The sequence below is a fragment of the Ascaphus truei genome, chromosome 12 (genome assembly GCF_040206685.1).
Source record: "Ascaphus truei isolate aAscTru1 chromosome 12, aAscTru1.hap1, whole genome shotgun sequence".
NCBI lineage: Eukaryota > Metazoa > Chordata > Amphibia > Anura > Ascaphidae > Ascaphus > Ascaphus truei.
In genome coordinates, this window is record NC_134494.1 from 19,119,764 (window position 1) to 19,139,272 (window position 19,509).

Genomic DNA, 19,509 nt, shown 5'->3' on the forward strand with positions numbered 1-19,509 from the left:
TAATTTCAGTCCTTGGGGACACCCGCTTCCCGAGCTACGTGCCCTGGTATGTGGTGACGGTTTCTCCACCATGTTTAAAGTCTCCCACGTCACGGCCCACGTTATCAGGACATTTAAACAATGTGGAGAGATACTGGCACCCCATACCGGGGACTGTAACTCAGAAAGCAGGGGGTCCCCAGGACTGAAATGAATGCGGTTCAGCTCCGGAGACCCTCTGATTCAATACTGTGTTATCAAAATAAATTAAAAACAGCTTCATTACCTTAGCGTCTAGCCGCTAAGGTAATGAAGGTGTACAGTAAACCGGAGTACCTGGCTTTTTGGAGGTAGAGGGGGTGGATGAAGGGGGTAGTTGCCCCATGGTGGTTGGTTAGGCCTACCAGGAAGGTTGCGCTATGGTAATGAAAGGGTTAACCCATCCCACTACCCACCTGAGAGGCCTAACCACCCAGCTCGGGGCAACTACCTGCTTCAGCCACCCCCTCTACCGCCTATAAACAATACAATACAATAAAAAAACAATACAAACACCAGTACAATACATTGAACAACCCCCCACCTCCCTTCCCCCCCTCCTCCCCGCAACACATAGGATGTCTTCTTTCTACCCCCTTTTTATCTAAAGCCCTCTCCCGCCTTAAACCTTTTTCACTGACTGCCCCACACCTCTGGAATGCCCTTCCCCTCAGTACCCGACTAGCACCCTCTCTATCCACCTTTAAGACCCACCTTAAGACACACTTGCTTAAAGAAGCATACGAATAGCACTGTGAACATTCTGAACACATGATACATAAAGCTTGGCCCCCTGCAGACGCACTTACCAGAACTCCCTCCTCCTGTCTCTGTACGTTCTCCCTACCTACCAATTAGATTGTAAGCTCCTCGGGGCAGGGACTCCTCTTCCTTAATGTTATGTTTGTCTAAAGCACTTATTCCCATGATCTGTTATTTATATTATCTGTTATTTATTCGATTACCACATGTATTACTACTGTGAAGCGCTATGTATATTAATGGCGCTATATAAATAAAGACATACAATACAATACATAAAGTACAGTAATGGGCAAAATACCTATTACTCAGATCTGGATAATAGTGCAGTTGCCCATTAAAAAAATACAACATAACCAAAGCAATACCCAGCCAGCATATAATAAATGAAATTAAAGTTCTACTTCCCCCTGCCAGGATGAAGGCTGTCCTCATCCTCCTTGTCTTCAGTGGGCACCAACAGTAAAATAAAAAAACGAACTACTGACCTGCAACCCCTTAATCACATCAATGGTCATTAACCACTATGGTAATTATGAGGTTAACCCCCCTCCCGCTACCCACATGGGAGGCCTAACTACCCTCCCCGGGTCAACTACTCCCACCCCCCTACCCAGTGATTGTCACAGTGGTAAATCATGCCCACAATATGGGCATGGATTGCCACAATGGCAATGAATGGGCAACCTATATAAAACAACCCTGGATCAGATGGAGGACGCACAACAAGCATTTGCCTCTAAGTGAGTTGCCTATTAGTAAAGATGTATGTTTTTCTTTGTGGGGGATGTTTATTATGCCACATCATGTCTCTTTTCTATAAGGATTATGCAAGTTATATATATTATTGAAGTCTTTCCGAATTATATACTATTTACATTGCTATCTATGCCTTTGAGTCTCTTTTAATCTGAGCACCATTCCACACTGGACTATGGTGCCTCTAAGGTTATTTAATATAGCCAGAGAATCTTTGTCAGTGTCTCGTTTTTGTTTGCGTTCTCAAATTTGGATTTGGGATAAAAGGTCATCTGTTTCTTACAATCTCTGTCTGTGTGTGTGCCTCCCGTATGCAAGACTGTGATGATTCTGCTGTTGTGTTATTTTGGAAATAATCTATGAGGGAAAGCCTTCATTTGTCATTGATTTCAGTATCTTTCAATAGAGATTCGTTAAGTCTCCAGTTCCATGCTGATTTTACCAGAGGGCTAATATTTAGGATTAGTTCAAAAGGAGCGTGGTCAGACCACGTAATGGGGTGTATTTTTGTGTTGACAATCAAATTTAAACCTTCTCTTTCAATAAAGAGATAGTCAATTCATGTGTAAAAGTTGTACGGAAAAGAATACACAGTGAAATCTTTTTCATTGGAGAGGAGGATTCTCCATGAGTCTAAACGTTGTTGTTCTTGCAATAGTTAATAAAACATTTTGACTTGGCTGAACCACATCACAGATTTCCCAGAAGAACGATATAATTTTGGATTAAGGGGTGTGTTGAGGTCCGCTCCTAATACTACTAGCCCATCTTTGAATTCCTCTAGTTACGTAGTAAAAAAAGTAGTAGATGAGATTCAAAAAAGACATACGGCCATCAAGTTCAACCTATGCTTGACGACAGATACTTATCCTATATTTGTATTCACAGTATATTGATCCAGAGGAAGGCAAACAAAAAACTCCAGTGAAATATCATCTAATGATAACTCATAAGGAGAAAAATGAATTCCTTCCTGATGCCAATATTGGCAATCAGATTATTCCATGGATCAACATCCTTCCCAAGTTTACATATTTGGTATATCTTGGGTTGCCACCTTCTATTGAAGGTTAACCCGAGATAATTTTTTTTACATTTATCTTCTCTTACCAGCGTCTCCCGGCATCCTCCCCTGCAAATCCCGTCAACATGGCTGCGCGACGTCAAATGGTGCCATATTGCCATGACAAAGGGACGCTACTTGATGCCGTGTAACGTCGTGAATGAGCGTTTCATTGTCATGGCAAAGGGCGTCACGAGACGCTGTGTCGGTATGTCGCATCCCGTTGTCCTTGCAAGAGCGGCACCATTTGACGTTGTGAAGCCATGTTGACGGGATTTGCAGGGGGAGATGCTTCCGCCACCCGGAGATTTACCAGGTAAACCCATAGCCCAGAGATTCGTGGCAGAAACCCGTAGTCTCCGGGTCAAACCCAGAGTGGTGGCTACCCTGGGTATATCACTTTCTAAAAAGATGTCCAATCTTGTTGTGAGAAGACATCCTCTAAGAAAGAGTTCTAGTTTCTATTTGGTGCGTACAGTAGACATTTACAAGTGTAACTTTCTTGCTTTGTAGTCTAACTCTACCTGAGTTTCCCTTCAACATGGAATGAGAGTTTTTTAGTGAGTAAAATACCAACAACATTCCTGTTGGCTCTCGAAGAGCTCAGAAAGCATGATGTAAATTTATAAGGACAAAGTATAGACAGCACACATAAATGTATAAAGGGTAATAGGTGCAATGTGGAACAAGGGGGACCCTAGTTCCTCCTAAGCAAAATACTAAAAAAAAAAGCTGTGTGTGCTGAGCACGCGCATAGTAAGTGAAACTTCTTTGACTTTTGTCACAGAAATTGTATTTGTGTTGGTGATGTTTTAATTAAAAATCAAAATACAATTTCAGTTACAAAACGCAAATAAATTTGACTTAGAATGCGCGTGCTCGGCACACATCCCATGTATTAGCTATTTGCACTAAGTGTGAATTCCTTGTGTGTATGTGTGTCAGTGTGTGTGTATGTCAGTCAGTCAGTCAGTGTGTGTGTGTGTGTTTGTGTGTATGTCAGTCAGTCAGTGTGTGTGTCAGTCAGTGTGTGTGTGTGTGTGTCAGTCAGTGTGTATGTGTATTTGTGTCAGTGTGTATGTGTAAGTCAGTGTGTGTGTCAGTCAGTGTGTGGGGGGGTGTGGGTGGGTCAGAGTGTGCGGGGGTGTGTGGGTGAGTCAGTCAGTGTGCGGGGAGGGGTGGGTCAGTCAGTGTGCGGGGAGGTGTGGGTGAGTCAGTCAGTGTGCGGGGAGGGGTGGGTCAGTCAGTCAGTGTGCGGGGAGGTGTGGGTGGGTCAGTCAGTCAGTGTGCGGGGAGGTGTGGGTGGGTCAGTCAGTCAGTGTGCGGGGAGGTGTGGGTGGGTCAGTCAGTCAGTGTGCGGGGAAGTGTGGGTGGGTGGGTCAGTCAGTCAGTGTGCGGGGAGGTGTGGGTGGGTCAGTCAGACAGTGTGCGGGGAGGTGTGGGTGGGTCAGTCAGTCAGACAGTGTGCGGGGAGGTGTGGGTGGGTCAGTCAGTCAGTCAGTGTGCGGGGAGGTGTGGGTGGGTCAGTCAGTCAGTGTGCGGGGAGGTGTGGGTGGGTCAGTCAGTTAGTGGGGGTGTGTGGGTCAGTCAGTGTGGGGGGGGGTGTGGGTGGGTCAGTCAGTGTGTGGGGGGGGGGGTGTGTGGGTGGGTCAGTCAGTGTGTGGGGGGAGGGGGTGTGGGTGGGTCAGTCAGTGTGGGGGGGGTGGGTGGGTCAGTCAGTGTGTGGGGGGGGGGTGGGTGGGTCAGTCAGTGTGTGTGTGTTCAGTCATTGTGTTGGGTCAGTCAGTGTGTGGGGGGGGGGAGTCAGTCAGTGTGTGTGGGGGGGGTGGGGGGTCAGTCAGTGTGTGGGGGGGGGGTGGGTGGGTCAGTCAGTGTGTGTTCAGTCAGTGTGTGGGGGGGTGGGGGGGTGGGTGGGTGGGTCAGTCAGTGTGTGGGGGGGGTGGGTGGGTCAGTCAGTGTGTGGTGGGTCAGTCAGTGTGTGGGGGGGGGTGGGTGGGTCAGTCAATGTGTGGGGTGGGGTGGGTGGTGTCAGTCAGTGTGTGGGGGGGGTCAGTCAGTGTGTGGGGGTGTGTGTCAGTGTGTGTGTGTGTCAGTCAGTGTGTATGTGTGTGTGTGTGTATGTGAGTCAGTGTGTGTGTATGTGAGTCAGTATGTGTGTATGTGTCAGTGTGTATGTATGTGTGTGTGTGTGTCCTGCCCCCCTCTCTCCTGACTCTCCCCAGCACACTTGTCCTCCCCCCAGCACCCTTATCCTTTCCCTGCACCCAGACCCTTTCAGCAGTCCCCCCCCCCCCCCATTCCTACCAGATCGCGGCACAGAGGAGATGGAGGCAGTGTCGGCGGGGGGAGAGGGAGAAGCGCGTCATCGTCAGCTGGAGCCGACTCGGAGGCTTCTGATGGTGCTGTGGGGGACGTGGGGGACGCAGCGCACTCATCACCCCCCTCCCCCCCCCCCCGTTACCGGAGCAGTTCTATGCCTCGGCCGGGGCATGCACCGGGAGGAGAGGCCGCAGGAGATCAGGGCCTGCATAGAGCCCCGGGGAGCAGTGTGGGCTTCAGTGTCCCTGTGAGGAGAGTCATGGCGTCTCGAGCGTCGCCATGACTACCGGGCATGCGCAGCATATCAATGGGCGGGGAACGGGCGGGGAATCAGCGGCGCCGTCACAACTGATGTGGGGGGGGGGGGGGGGTTCGGGAGGGTTCGGGGGGGGGGGAGCGATTAGGAGCGGCGCCGGGGCCGCCGCATCTGATTTGTGGAGCGGGTGTGATGTCAGTGTTGAAAGATCTCCATTAATGTTTTTTTTGCACGTGGCAGAATCCAAATAATCCTCACTGATTTGGCACTAGCACTTTGCTTCTCACTTGCATAATAATCTTTTCCAGGAACAGCTACATTCTGTTTTTCGCTTAGACGGTTACTGAGCTCAGGTGCTATTCAGGTAGCAAGGGCTGTTCAATTTACTCAACTCGTTAACAGTATTTGTGGAAAAAATTAACCCGATAAAAAATCACAAGACAAATGCACACTCACAATTTGTCAATGCAAATTAACCATTGTATGGGTAAACCCATGCGCCAATAAGTAGCTGCTCGCCGAATGTTTACTTCAGTACATCAGACCTCACTGCTACCGGTGCATCACAGTCAGATGTCCCTCCAGAAATTCAGGTACACAGTCTGTTGTTCCAGCATTAGATGCTGTGTGTGGCTCAGGGAACGTCCTCCCTCTCCTGGCAGCAGACGCACGAGCTATTCCACCAAACGTAGCTCCTTGAAACCACGTGCCCTACGTGTACGCGTTTCTTCCGATTGACGGATTGGGGCTAGTACACACCCAGGCGCTGTTGAATCTTTCAATTACTATAATATACGTGTGTGTGTGTGTGTGTGTGTGTGTGTGTGTGTGTGTGTGTGTGTGTGTGTGTGTGTGTGTGTGTGTGTGTGTGTGTGTGTGTGTGTGTGTGTGTGTGTGTGTGTGTGTGATCTTATCTCAAGTAACACATGTAGTAGACTACTTGATATTATATTGGGGGTCCTTTAATAAATTGTATTAGACTGTCTTTATAATATATTATGTCTTTTTTTGTGGTGAGTGCTCTTTTTCCTATTTCACCACAATTTACCTATTATCAGATTGGAGGGGGGAGGGGGAGGGGGGGAGGGGAGGAGGGGAGGGGGGAGGGTAGGGGAGGGGGGGAGGGACAGTGGACAGGAGGGGGGAGGGACAGTGGACAGAAGGAGGAGAGGGGGGAGGGACAGTGGACAGGAGGAGGGGAGGGGGGAGGGACAGTGGACAGGAGGAGGGGGGGACAGTGGACAGGAGGGGGGGGACAGTGGACAGGAGGGGGGGACAGTGGACAGGAGGGGGGGACAGTGGACAGGAGGGGGGGGACAGTGGACAGGAGGGGAGGGGGACAGTGGACAGGAGGGGGGGACAGTGGACAGGAGGGGGGGGACAGTGGACAGGAGGGGGGGACAGTGGACAGGAGGGGGGGGACAGTGGACAGGAGGGGGGGGACAGTGGACAGGAGGGGGGGAGACAGTGGACCGGAGGGGGGGTGGGTTGCTTACAATTTCCGTGTCCCTTCTCTCCACTCCCCCTGTATGTTTCTCCGCTCCCCCCTCTCTCTCCGCTCCTGCTCCCCCCCCCCCATGCGTAGTTCCGGTCCCCACCCTAGAGTGTCTGACACACACACAGTGACACACACAGTGTTACACACACACACACACACACACACACACAGTGTACCACACACACACACAGTGTCCCCCCCCACCCACACACACACAGTGTCACACACACACAGTGCCCCCCCCCCACACACAGAGTGTCACACACACACACAGTGACACACACACACACAGTGACACACACACACGTCACCTCTCCTTCCGTCCGCCGCCATCTTACTCCGCGAGGGAGGAAGGGGGTCCTTCCGGGCGCCGCCATCTTAGGCGCCGCGTGTCCACTGCCTGTCGGAGCACCGGGGGGGAGGTGAGCGGAGCACCGGGGGGGAGAGCTGAGCGGAGCACCGGGGGGGAGCTGACACGGGGAGAGGAGGAGAGCGCGGGGGGCGCGCGGCGCGTGCTCTGGGGGGAGAGCTGAGCGGAGCACCGGGGGGGGGAGCTGACACGGGGAGAGGAGGAGAGCGCGGGGGCGCACGGCGCGTGCTTGAGAGCCGTGGGGGGTGTCCCGGGCACTCGCTCTGCTCCCCCGCTTACTGAAGCGGCGCCGTGGGAGGGGGGGTGAAAGCGCGGGAAACAGGGAGACACGGGGAATGTTGGTTCTGTGTGGTGTGATCTCCGGAGGAGCTGCGGCCACATGCGGTGTCCGTTGGTGATGTGAGGATCACACAGCGCTGCTGCCTCGGGGGGGGGGTGTGCGGTGTCCGTTGGAGAGGTGAGGATGAGACAGTGCGGTGAGGTGAAGGGGAGGTATGTTGGCAGTGTAGGCCGTAAGAGGCGGTGTGCGCGTGCGGTGTGTGTGGTGTTGTGTGAAGGTGTGGAATGTTGCAGTGCTGAAAGCAATAAGACTGGTACCTGATTGTGCAGTTCTGTCGTGGTAGCAGGCGGTCAGGGTTTTCTGGGTTGAGAGCAGTGAGGGTTAGGTGCAAATCTCTCAGAGCAGTGAGGGTTAGGTGCAAATCTCTCAGAGCAGTGATGGTTAGGTGCTGGCAAGCGTTCCCAATGCTAAGTGAGTGAGTGGTGGGAGAGTGTGTCAGTGGTGTAGGTGAGTGAGGGGTGAGACAGTGTGGCAGTGGTGTTGGCCGCAGACCAATGAGAGTTGTGCGGGGGCGGACCGCAGACCAATGAGAGGTGTGCGGGGGCGGGCATGGCCTGAAGAGGAGTGACAGGCCAAAGGTGCAATCAGATTGTCCGTAGGGACACAGGAAGATGCAGACAGGCATACAGTGCTTTCACTAATATATAATAAGATTTGTATATATTACTGAGCTATTCATTTATTTATAAAACAAGAAACAAAGAAGTCCAGAGCAACATCCAATGTGACAAAAATAAACAGTGTAATACCTATATATCTCTTGAAAAAAGGGTCATTTAGTGAACCCTTTGGCCAAAGCGTATAAGCATGTGAGCCACTTTCAAGGCATGACCATAATATCTCAGGTCCAAACACTAACTGGTAAAAATCCTTATTTACCTCTATAATTAGGGGAAGGATGGTCCTGGCATTGAACCTGTCGCAACCAGCTGCATGAAAAGAAAACCTGTTTACCTGGACAGTGAGAGCTTGCTGGGTATCTGTGTGTTTATTCATCTATTTACTCACATTTGGCACTATATTTTATGTGTGTGTGTGTGTGTGTGTGTGTGTGTGTGTGTGTGTGTGTGTGTGTGTGTGTGTGTGTGTGTGTGTGTGTGTGTGTGTGTGTGTGTGTGTGTGTGTGTGTGTAGCAGGCAGCACTACTTTATCCAATGAGAGTAATATGAAGAATACAAGGATGGTGCGATGGGAACACAAAGCAACCCCTCAATTCCTAGATCCAATACTATATATACACAAAAGGGATCCACTCACTCACTTCATCAATGAGAATGAAGTGATAGGAACAAGAAAGTAATGAAAAATATCATTTTAATGAAGTAATTAGAAAATATATAAACATTCAAACCCAATGGGTATCCAAGGCAAAGAATTACAGTGTAACCGTCCAGATAGTAAACAACTCTCTCACAATTGTAGCATTATAGACAGATATATAAACTGAATTAACTGTATCTGTGAGATACTTGTATATACATCTATAAATATATAAGCAAATACTTATCCGTGGGTTGAAGAGACAAAGACTATTGGTCCAGGGTGTCTGTAGGATAAATCACGGACTCGCAGGTGCATGATAGATATGTTATAAAGACAAAAGCAAACAAACATTAATACAATAATTAGGACACTGTCATATAGGGAAATAACAAACAGCGTAACAAATAGTTACAAGAACAAGGGAGGCGACGTTTTGGGGTGAGAACCCCTTCTTCTCACCCATTCCCATGCTATATGAACGTGGTACTTCCCTTATGTGCTCTCCCAACGAAAAATAGTATAAAGAACAACTGATTCAGAGTACAGTATATAGAGTCACTTATCATGTATCCTGGTGTCTGATGTCTATTAAGTCCATTATAAATGTATGTATGTATATGTGAGTACCATGCATATGTATACACATGTATGTACTGTATATACCAAACAACATTCACTATATCAGTTAACAATATTTTAATTGAGATATTTAGTGCCATCGTTCCTTTTCTACACACACACACACGCACGCACGCACACACACACACACACATATCTATACATAGAAATTTTACTTCTCGTGCATAGATATTGCCTTAGGGCGGAACATGGGTACGCCGTGATCATTTACAGGACCATTGATGAGGCGACCAGGATTCGTTTTCAGCTATGCACTCTGAACTATCATATGTTACAGTAGATGCTACATCCACTTGAGTGTGATACTGTACACATGAGACTCTCAGCGGCTTTGCTCGTACATACTGTATGATTGATTGTTGTTTTATGCATACCTCTGTGCATGAACCCCTGTGTGAAATGCTACGCTACATGTATGGGTACCTGGTCTGAGCTCCTCCATTGTTATACTATTAGCCCTTACAGCATTCACTGGAGCCTGTGTTCTATGCATGGAACTCTGTGCTGCCGTACTGCAGACGGCTTCTTACACTGCCACCCCTGAGCATACAGTTATATTACTGGAACTTGGCATTGCTACACAAAATGTGTTTTGTGCTCTATTATGGCACTTGCCTTGTTATATCTGTTTCTAGATTGTGTATTTTTTATGATTCATTGGTTATATTCCATATACTATATGCATAATTGTGTTTGTATATTCAGTTACTTTATTTCTCAATTAGCATTGCTAGGTCTGCTGCTTTTGTAACATTGGAATATCTCTACCACAGCAAAGAATATTTCCTATCCCTGGCACTGTGCTCCAGTCTACCAGGGTTCTTTACTGTACTTTACAATATGTTGCTGTGTGTGTGTGTGTGTGTGTGTGTGTGTGTGTGTGTGTGTGTGTGTGTGTGTGTGTGTGTGTGTGTGTGTGTGTGTGTGTGTGTGTGTGTGTGTGTGTATGTATATATGTGTGTGTGTGTGTGTGTGTGTGTGTGTGTGTGTGTGTGTGTGTGTGTGTGTGTGTGTGTGTGTGTGTGTGTGTGTGTGTGTGTGTGTGTGTGTGTGTGTGTGTGTGTGTGTATATATATGTACAGTATGTATGTACGGTTGTATGTATGTATATATTGTTATTAATAATAATAATAATAATAATAATGTTTGTGTCTGGCATCTGTTATTGGTAGTCATACTTCGTATTTCTTCATAGTGCAGCATGTTATTTCTCCGAAGTGGTAATGTAACATTAAGGCCCAAAGGGATTTCAACCTAGTTAACTCTAAGAAGCTTTGTGACGCGCTGGCAGCAAATGGTTAAAATAATGTTTGAGATGTACTGAACGTCACAGGTTGAAAGTGACACAATGTGGTTGACAGCTGCATCATTTGTTCTCCCTTGTCCCCCTGGATGTGCGAAGACCTGCCTTCCTGGCAGCACGGTTGGAAGATTTTCAAGAGGGAGCTCCTGGCAGCTCCTGGCAAATTTCCACACATGCGCCCCAACCTTTTCTGTCGGAAGGAGACCTGTCAAGAAACAGGTGATAGAAACAGACATAGAATGATTCATAGTGTCTTCTAATGACAACTGTTTCACTTAGGTCACTTTAGTCCTAGGTGGGAATGTGACATTGTCAGTGACATGTTTAATGGGTTAAAGCGTCACCCCCACCAATAAGTTCAATAAGCCATACAATAATCTCACACATGGGCAGAAGTAGATACCATTTTTGTAGCTGGTCTACATTTGATACATAACCAAAAAAAGATCCTGCAACTGATAATTAGGCACAGATGTCGAGATGTTGAAATTCCGGGACAGATGTGGCCTCAGCACCGTAAGGCAAAGAAAAAAACAATGCGCACAAAATATAAACCATTATAGTGTATTATTCCTTACAAAATGTGGTTCCAAAGTAGAATTGTGCTGTCTTGATGCCTCATAAAAACAAAACAGAATGACCTTCAGAATGGAGTACTTTTGAACTATAAAAAAGGGCATTAAAAATGGTATATGCTCACATTCATTAATATCTTGAGGAAGCAGTGAGAGATAGCATGCGAAACGCGCTGGGTTTTCTGAAAGAGGAGGCGCGCATTGAGCGGGTACCAACCGTAAGTAATGGAGTCTCCTTGAGAGGGGGCGCGAGGCCTCTGTAACGTTAATTACCTTAACTTTCCAGTGACGCGTCAAATGACTCCGGGGTGGTCACGTGATGTCGCGATGCCATGGAGCCGAGCAGCGGGTGAGAGCAGACAGTGGGTTGCAGGGAGAAGAGTTTGCGCACCCCTGCCACTAACTCATGGTGATAAACAGCAGCTGACCTCTTACACACAGAAAGAGTTTGCACTATTGCTGTTTGGAAGGGGTTTGAGATCCCTACATTTGTATATGGCAGCTTATTTATTGTTGGATGCGGCCACTCTTTCTTTTTCACTCTATTAAACTCTTCTGTGGTAACAATCTGCAGAGAATTGCACCATTTACACCTTCCCTGTTAGTAACCCAGAGCAGGACCCTGATAACGTCTGCCCTGCTAGATCTCCCAAGCATCGCTCCATTAGCCCCTTTCCAGTTTGAGACCTGCAGAACATCACTCCATTAACACCTACTCATTAGAGACCTGCAGAACATCGCTCCATTAACCCTTCCCATGCCCGTATGCTCTGTCTTCCCTGAAGCAGGATACAGAAAACAACAGTTCTTTCTTACCACTGGCTCTAATCCCACACACAGAAATGTGCACACACATTCATCATACACCCACATGCACTTATACGACACATACTGTACACAAAAACACATACTATACACATGCTCACACACACATATTTATACATACATACACACGTGTATATAGCACATGCATGTATGTACGGTATATCTTTATTTGTATAGCGCCATCCATGTACGAAGCACTTTACTGCAGTAATATACAGTAGGTGACATAATAGAAATAAGCGCTTCAGACATAAAAGTAACAATAGAAAAAGGAGCCCCTGTCCCGAAGAGCTTACAATCTAAGTGGTAAGTAGGGAGAACTTACAGAGACAGTAGGGAGCATGTTATGGTAAGTGCGTCTGAAAGGGGTCAATCCTATGAGATGTATAGTATAGGCGAGGGAGCTACCCAAAGGCTTCATTAAAGACGTGTGCTTTAAGACACACATATGCATTTTTGTATAGATATATATCATTGGAAGATCATCATTGGGGAAGCCTTCATCCAGTAGTGGTTTGACAAGGGCTGCTGCTGATATGTATACGTGTATTTTATATATAAATATATATATATATATATAAAGATGTAGCAAGACTTACTGTCTCCGGTGTCACGGCTGGAAAAGCAAAAAGCCGTGGCTCCGAAGACAGTGTCTGCCACGGTATCACTGCGGGGTCCGTAACAGGGCTGTGGACTTATTTCTGTCGCTCATGCAGTAAACTTCTAGATATCAGTCTGCTTACAGATCATATGACTTAGTCAATTTCAGTATATTCTGACCCTACGATCCTGTTGACTTATGGACTGACATTTACCTTCAGGAATAGATATATAGGCTCTCTGTTTTCCTTTTACACAGCTGTGGTCTCAAATGGGTAATTTTTAGAGCGAATTAATGTATAGGGGTGTTTTTCTGCACATGCAGGTAGACCGTGTTTTATGGTGGCTACCCTTGTCATTTATCTGGCTACATATGTATATAGGGGTACTTACCTGTTGATTAGTGTATGACTGGCCGGTCGTGATTACATAGGGAGCCTGTGCTCCCTATTCTATCCTCAATGCTTGCATTTTTCATTGCTCTCTTGTATTTTGCATAGTTACTTTGTAACTCTTTATAACATTGATTCATTTTCGATATTCTGAGTGCTCCTTAGGGGATTATCTTTTTGTTTTGTGTTGTCATAAATCTGTACCCCAGAGCACCACCAGCTACCATTATTTGGATGAATTTGCTGCTTATTTTTGGGGTATCATTTATTCCACGTGAGTTTGCGGTATCTTTTGTTTGTTGGTTTCATATATAAATCCATATTTATAGAAATCTCCATATAAATATATACCTATCAAAGCACACACATACTGTACATTATGTATATTAATGCGTGTGTGTATATACAGTATATGCATACTTTACATAAGAGCCCATACATACACCTGGAGGTGGGACCAGCATCTCCTTTCCACTTACCTGTATAGAGCAATCCTGGCACGGTGCCAAACTGCCTTGGGACGTGTATATAAGGATCAACTCAGGACGTTCAAAAATATTCCTCTTCCACTCTCCCCCTTCCTTCCCGAGCTGCTAAGAAGATGGGAACCTTCAACAGGATCCCCCTCTGGATCCTATTGCTCATCTTGGGACAGCTGAGTGGTACGTACAGTCCACCGATATATTAATATAACCCTTTCCTTGTATCATCTATTTTATAGACACGTTAACGCCAGTGACTGGCTTAAAAAAGTAGTGTTGTGTCTTATTTCTATATACAGTATTCTATCCCCCTGAACCCATTCAACGGTTTGCTATGAATTGGGGAACTTCCATTTAGTGAAAACAACTAGAGAATTGACTCAACGCTCAACCTAATAATTAGGCTGGACCAGCATTGGTAATATACCACGTTACAATCTGATAGTGTGTACCATCATTCCAACATATGTCCTCCTACTAGCTCATTTTTCAGTCTGGTTCTGTCACGAATCACCCCATAGGGGATTTTTTTAACATTTTTTGTGTTATGTATAGATTTTTAATGTCGTCGCTGGTGTAATTAATAACATTTCTTTATTTTTGTTTTGTGAGATTATACTCACTCTAGTGTGTCGTTGGGCAGGGGTATTATACCCCACCCAGTAGGACAATTGGTATCCCAGGCTAATTTAGCTGTTAAACAATACTTTGAGTGCAGCTAACTGGGTTCTTTCTGTTAACCTCGAATTAACTTGTTGTGTTATGGAACTTCCACTTAGAAAGGTTGTAGTGCAACATTGATGCATTAAAAAAGAAAAAAAAGAAAGAGAGTCCTAAAATAAATCCATTTCATTATAAAGAAAGTGGAACAGCCGATTGACACAAGTATTAGTCCTGTGGATTTATGAATGAAACACATCAGTGGTTCTGGGAGATTGCAAAGAAAATGCCGGGATATTCAGGGTTGATGAGTAAATCTGTTTGTTGATAGAAAAAAAATAAAATGGTGCCACTTTTTATTTATTAATAAAAGAATACTGTCAGTTTGCAAATAAAAAAAAGTAGGTGGAAGGTGGAGCACGTTGACGTCACGACGCTCGCTGCTCGCAGTCTGGGAGAGGTGGCTGTATGAGCGGGCTGATACAGATCGCCTAAGGTTTTGCAACTCTGTTACTGATTGCCTAAATCAATTCTAGCGTAGCTAGCTTCAGGAGGCTATAACTTGATACAGACACTGATCCGTGCCTCTAGGCTTAAAAACACGATTTTGTGTGCCTACTGTTACTCCTATTCAGAGAGCATAGCAATATTTTGTGAATCTAATTACATTACAGAGAAACCTTGTAATCTAACCCATCATCTCGTGCCATTGGCTGGATAGTGGCTCATTCACTAGCGTACTAACTTTGACAATGAGCACCAGGGTGGGCTAAAATAGCCGATTCTTTTATTTTAGATGCTATCTACTACTGTAGGGTGTATGATCTACTATGGTTTTTTGAGAAGTAGGGGAGTATGCATACTGTGCTAATTATCTAATTATATGAGGTTGGGGGTAAGAGGGCTGCAGTCATTTTGCATGGCACAAGCATTTGATTAGTCCCTCTCACTATTTATTATCATACCAGCTCATAAACCTAAACCAACTCAAAAACCTAAACCGACACACTGCGCAAGCTCCCCTAGCTCGTTCAGCATAAATTACTAAACTACTGGCACAATCCAGTGGCACAGAAAACATTGAGCGTAATGATTTTATATTAACCAAGCATACACACTGTTTGCTACCACTACACAAAACAAAGCATACACACTGTTTGCTACCACTACACAAAACCAAGCATACACACTGTTTGCTACCACTACACAAAACCAAGCACACACACTGTTTGCTACCACTACACAAAACCAAGCATACACACTGTTTGCTACCACTAGACAAAACCAAGCATACACACTGTTTGCTACCACTACACAAAACCAAGCATACACACTGTTTGCTACCACTACACAAAACCAAGCATACACACTGTTTGCTACCACTACACAAAACCAAGCATACACACTGTTTGCTACCACTACACAAAACCAAGCGTACACACTGTTTGCTACCACTACACAAAACCAAGCATACACACTGTTTGCTACCACTACACACAACCAAGAATACACACTGTTTGCTACCACTACACAAAACCAAGCATACACACTGTTTGCTACCACTACACAAAACCAAGCATACACACTGTTTGCTACCACTACACAAGTAAAACTGTTATGCCAGTCCACATTCTGACCTTATAATGACCTGTTTGGGGCCACTTAGTGCTCCAGTCTGATTTATAGGTCTGAGGTCTATCTAGTGATACTGTTTTTCTGAAGTAGATGAAGTGGTTAGAAAGACAGATTATACCACAACAGTATTCAAAGTGGACATAATAGGCAATACAGCTGTCAACAGGGATTACTAATCCAACTGCAAACCAGTCCACTCTCATACCCCTCATTATTAACAGGGGGATTTTTAGTGCTCCAGTTCTAATTTCTTGATATGGAGTCTTATCCATTGTCACTAGTTTGTTAAAGATTTATTTATCTAGTATATCATCTGATAAGGGTAAAAGCTATATAACAATACCCTATCAAGTGGACATAATAGGGAACCTAATCAATGAACAGTTATTATCGTGTTACTTTAATGTATATAGATCACCAATTGGCTATAGACTTCGCTTTACCAATCTGGTATATTTTTTTATCCTATTGTTAATTAAAAGGTTTTTAATTTTCACTCATTTTACAAATGACACCCTGAGGGCAGTCTACAGGGAATCTTTCCTTCCTTTAGCAAATAAAAAAAAGTAGGGATCTTTTGGGTCTGTAAGTAACCCAGGAACGATGGTAATACAAATATAGTGATGCTCAGAGTTTGTCAGTGGAAAGGCAGTGGTGTCTGTGCTGTGATTGCAAATACAAAGCAGTCTTGCTCTGTGAAAAAAACACGGGCACTGGGTTTGTTCCTTTAAAGTAAGGTTACTCTTGGGTTTGGAGTAACAAATACTGTTTTGTTGATCAAAAAACAAGTAGAGCTACTGCAGGTTTGCAGTGAGTGAATGAAACAGTGAGGGTACTCTGGGTTGGCTAATAAAGTGTTTGCACACATCTATAATCATTCAATTCCTCTGGCACAGTCAGGGTTAAGAGTAGCTGCCACTGCACCTCGAGGTAATTTGCAGTTTAACATTCTGCTCTGTTGCTTATTCTGTAGTATTTGTTATTAGAAAGCTAGCCGACATGTTCCGCCGCTGAAACGTAGAAGCTGTAACATTGCCAAGTGCTTTCCCTTTCCGGCAACTGTGTTCAAGGTGGATTACTGTTCTCTCCATATAATTTGGTAACAAACCATTGACGCATGTTCTTATAATCTCTACACGCCTCTGTGGGTTAACCCCGTCTGTGACAGAGAGGCCAGCAACTCTACAGGGGTTAAAAGAACGACTAAAACACATATTGGGGATATCCTAGATTTTAGGCCTGGATACATCAAGCTCCGATAAGCCAACACTGTTATTTTTATGGTGTAATACTGTAATACATCATTGTTTCACCGCTACACATAACGAGACCGATAAAAATGCGGGGACCGGTATAAACAGGACTAAATACTGCAGTTTTAGCCATGCTCATGCCATACAGTGAGTGCATCAAGTCCCAATATTTATCGGCATTGCGGTAGTGCCAATAGATACCACCTTTTTTAATCACTTACTCCAGGGTGTTAGCCCTATCTTGACTAGTAACACACTTTCCCCCACCCCCTGGGAGATATAGCGGCTACAGTGTATGTTGTGCGTTACCTGCGGCTCACAGGAGGCCTAAACCTCCGCTACTGGGAGCCTGGGGTGTATCTGATCCGGTTGATGACAGCGCCTCCACCTGCACGTGGGGGATAACCCCCTGAAGGACAATATAATAAACACTCACACCAGTATAATATAACAGGTTTTACTGAATAGGATATAATACTACTACCCCACCCAAAAGTGTGGTAAGTGAGGTACCTGCCGGGTACTCCAATACCCGGAGCGACCGATTAACAACAGGGATACTGGAGATCCAGCGCCGTCACCGTCAGCGAAGCCTCTGCCTCTGCGTGGGGTGGGTTCCAGCAGGATGGTCCCACCAATACAATAGTCTTTAATGATGTATGCCTGGATCGGGTCCCAGACCGCAGGATATGCTTCAAAGCGTGGCGTCTTCACTGGCACTATGAACTAACTATATATACAGCTAATGGGGGAATGTCCCTAGCTAGTGGTTTCCCTGAAGCAGCCACAATCTAATTAGGTGATTGGGAACTATCTTGGACCTAAGGGGGTTAATATGACCTTGTCTGGGTGCCACTGACACCCAGATCTTATCTTCCCTGTCTCAGTCCTGGCTCCAACTGAACTAACTGTCAGCTTGCACTTCAAGCGCTCCAAAAGTTCCAATCTCCCCTCAGGAGATTCTAGCAGCCCTATAGGCTGTACTGTGTCACATGACCTCAGCACCTGGGGCATTCAGGGGAGTGTAGTTCCCCTGCGGAGCAACATAGTGAGGAGGAAAGGGGGGGGGGGCAGATGGATACATGGCTACCACATTGATTTCAGGACCGGGGACCCCTACTTCCCGAGTTACAGGCTCCGGTATGGGGGGCCTGTAACTGCTTAATCTGTTTTGTTATTCTGAACCAACAGATTAATTATACTGGATCCTGACCCGTCTGCCTTCATCCACCGGTATAGCAGCCAAGCTTTCTGGTCCTCCTGTGCTGTGGTGTCCGCCCGGGCTCGATCACGGGGTGGAGAGCCCCCGCTGGTCCTCCTATCTTTCGGTCTGTCTCTGCCGCTCACACCAGGGATGGTTCTGTCATTGTGCTACCAGCACCTTATGATCGATGGCTATTGCCTTCCACCCAAGTAGTAATTACTCTGATGCAAGCTTCTACTACGTCTGTTGATAGTTAGGTTACGGCCCCAGACTGCACGCGATGGAGTGCCTGTCGGCGCTTGTTCCCGGCAGCAGTGCTACCTGGTGGACTCCTGCTAATGCATGACGGGGGGCATGGCGGTGGGTGCAGCGGGGCACAGCCATAACGTCACACGGCTGGTTCGCCCACATTGGCTGAACCGCCGCCGTGACATGTCAAATGCTCGACCGCTGCGCCAAAAGACAATAATCTTGTCTTTTGGCCAAGATGGTCGCGCATCATGGCTTCAGCACGCACATACACATGCCGACTGGGGCCTGCCCCCTTAGAGGGCTGTGCCTTGTGTGCGGCGCACACGCCGTCGTGGCCACTGGGGACCTAGACATATAGATCCACGAGAAGCATAGGGTAGCCATGGTTACTGCCCTCACTGGTTACTTTCACATTTATATGAGCTTACACTATGGCTATTGACAGTCTTCTGATCCACTACTAATATCAAATCAGCTTAGTTATTAAGCATACGTCTCTTGTGCTACTACAGACCTTTGTTCCATTTCATTAATTGCACCATTGTTCATTTGTCTTATACTCTCTTATTCTTAATTCACCATGAAATGCTATGTTTTAATATCTGTCATCGTTCCACATTGCCAATATTACTGAGTACATACTGTACAATTAGGGGCATTTTCTTTCTCTCGCTCCTAGGTTTATATTGAGAATTGCTTTCACTTTAGTGCAACTATATTCAAGGTTGCTTACTAGCAGTATCATTTACAGTAAAAGCCTAGAATCAGGTTTTGGGGCAAAACGACCTGTTCTTAATCAGCGCTAGGCCCTGGTTGGGCCACTGGTGTTTGGAAGTGTCCTCCCATGTTGGAGTGTGTACTTTACATCTGATAAGTCAGTCACCTGTCAGCAGTGCGGGTCATGAGGCCCATCAATGCTGGAGGTTCTCCACATGGTACAGGTCGGTCTGGGCAACCATGGTTTGCTTATCTTATAACTGGTGTGTTGTAAAATAATAGTTTATTCCTCCAAATTTTGGTTGGTTCTTTATTATTGGTTAT

At 46.0% G+C, this 19,509-nt stretch overlaps 1 protein-coding gene across 1 annotated transcript in view; it reads left to right on the top strand.

Moving 5' to 3' along the window:
- Positions 1–18,100: 18,100 nt before the first annotated feature.
- LOC142463950 (mucin-5B-like) overlaps positions 18,101–19,509 on the top strand; it is a 79,111-nt gene continuing 77,702 nt past the window's right edge. Inside the window, exon 1 of the mRNA XM_075566860.1 lies at positions 18,101–18,340. The gene's annotated coding sequence lies outside the window, so the exon portion shown is untranslated. The remainder of the gene's footprint in view (positions 18,341–19,509) is intronic.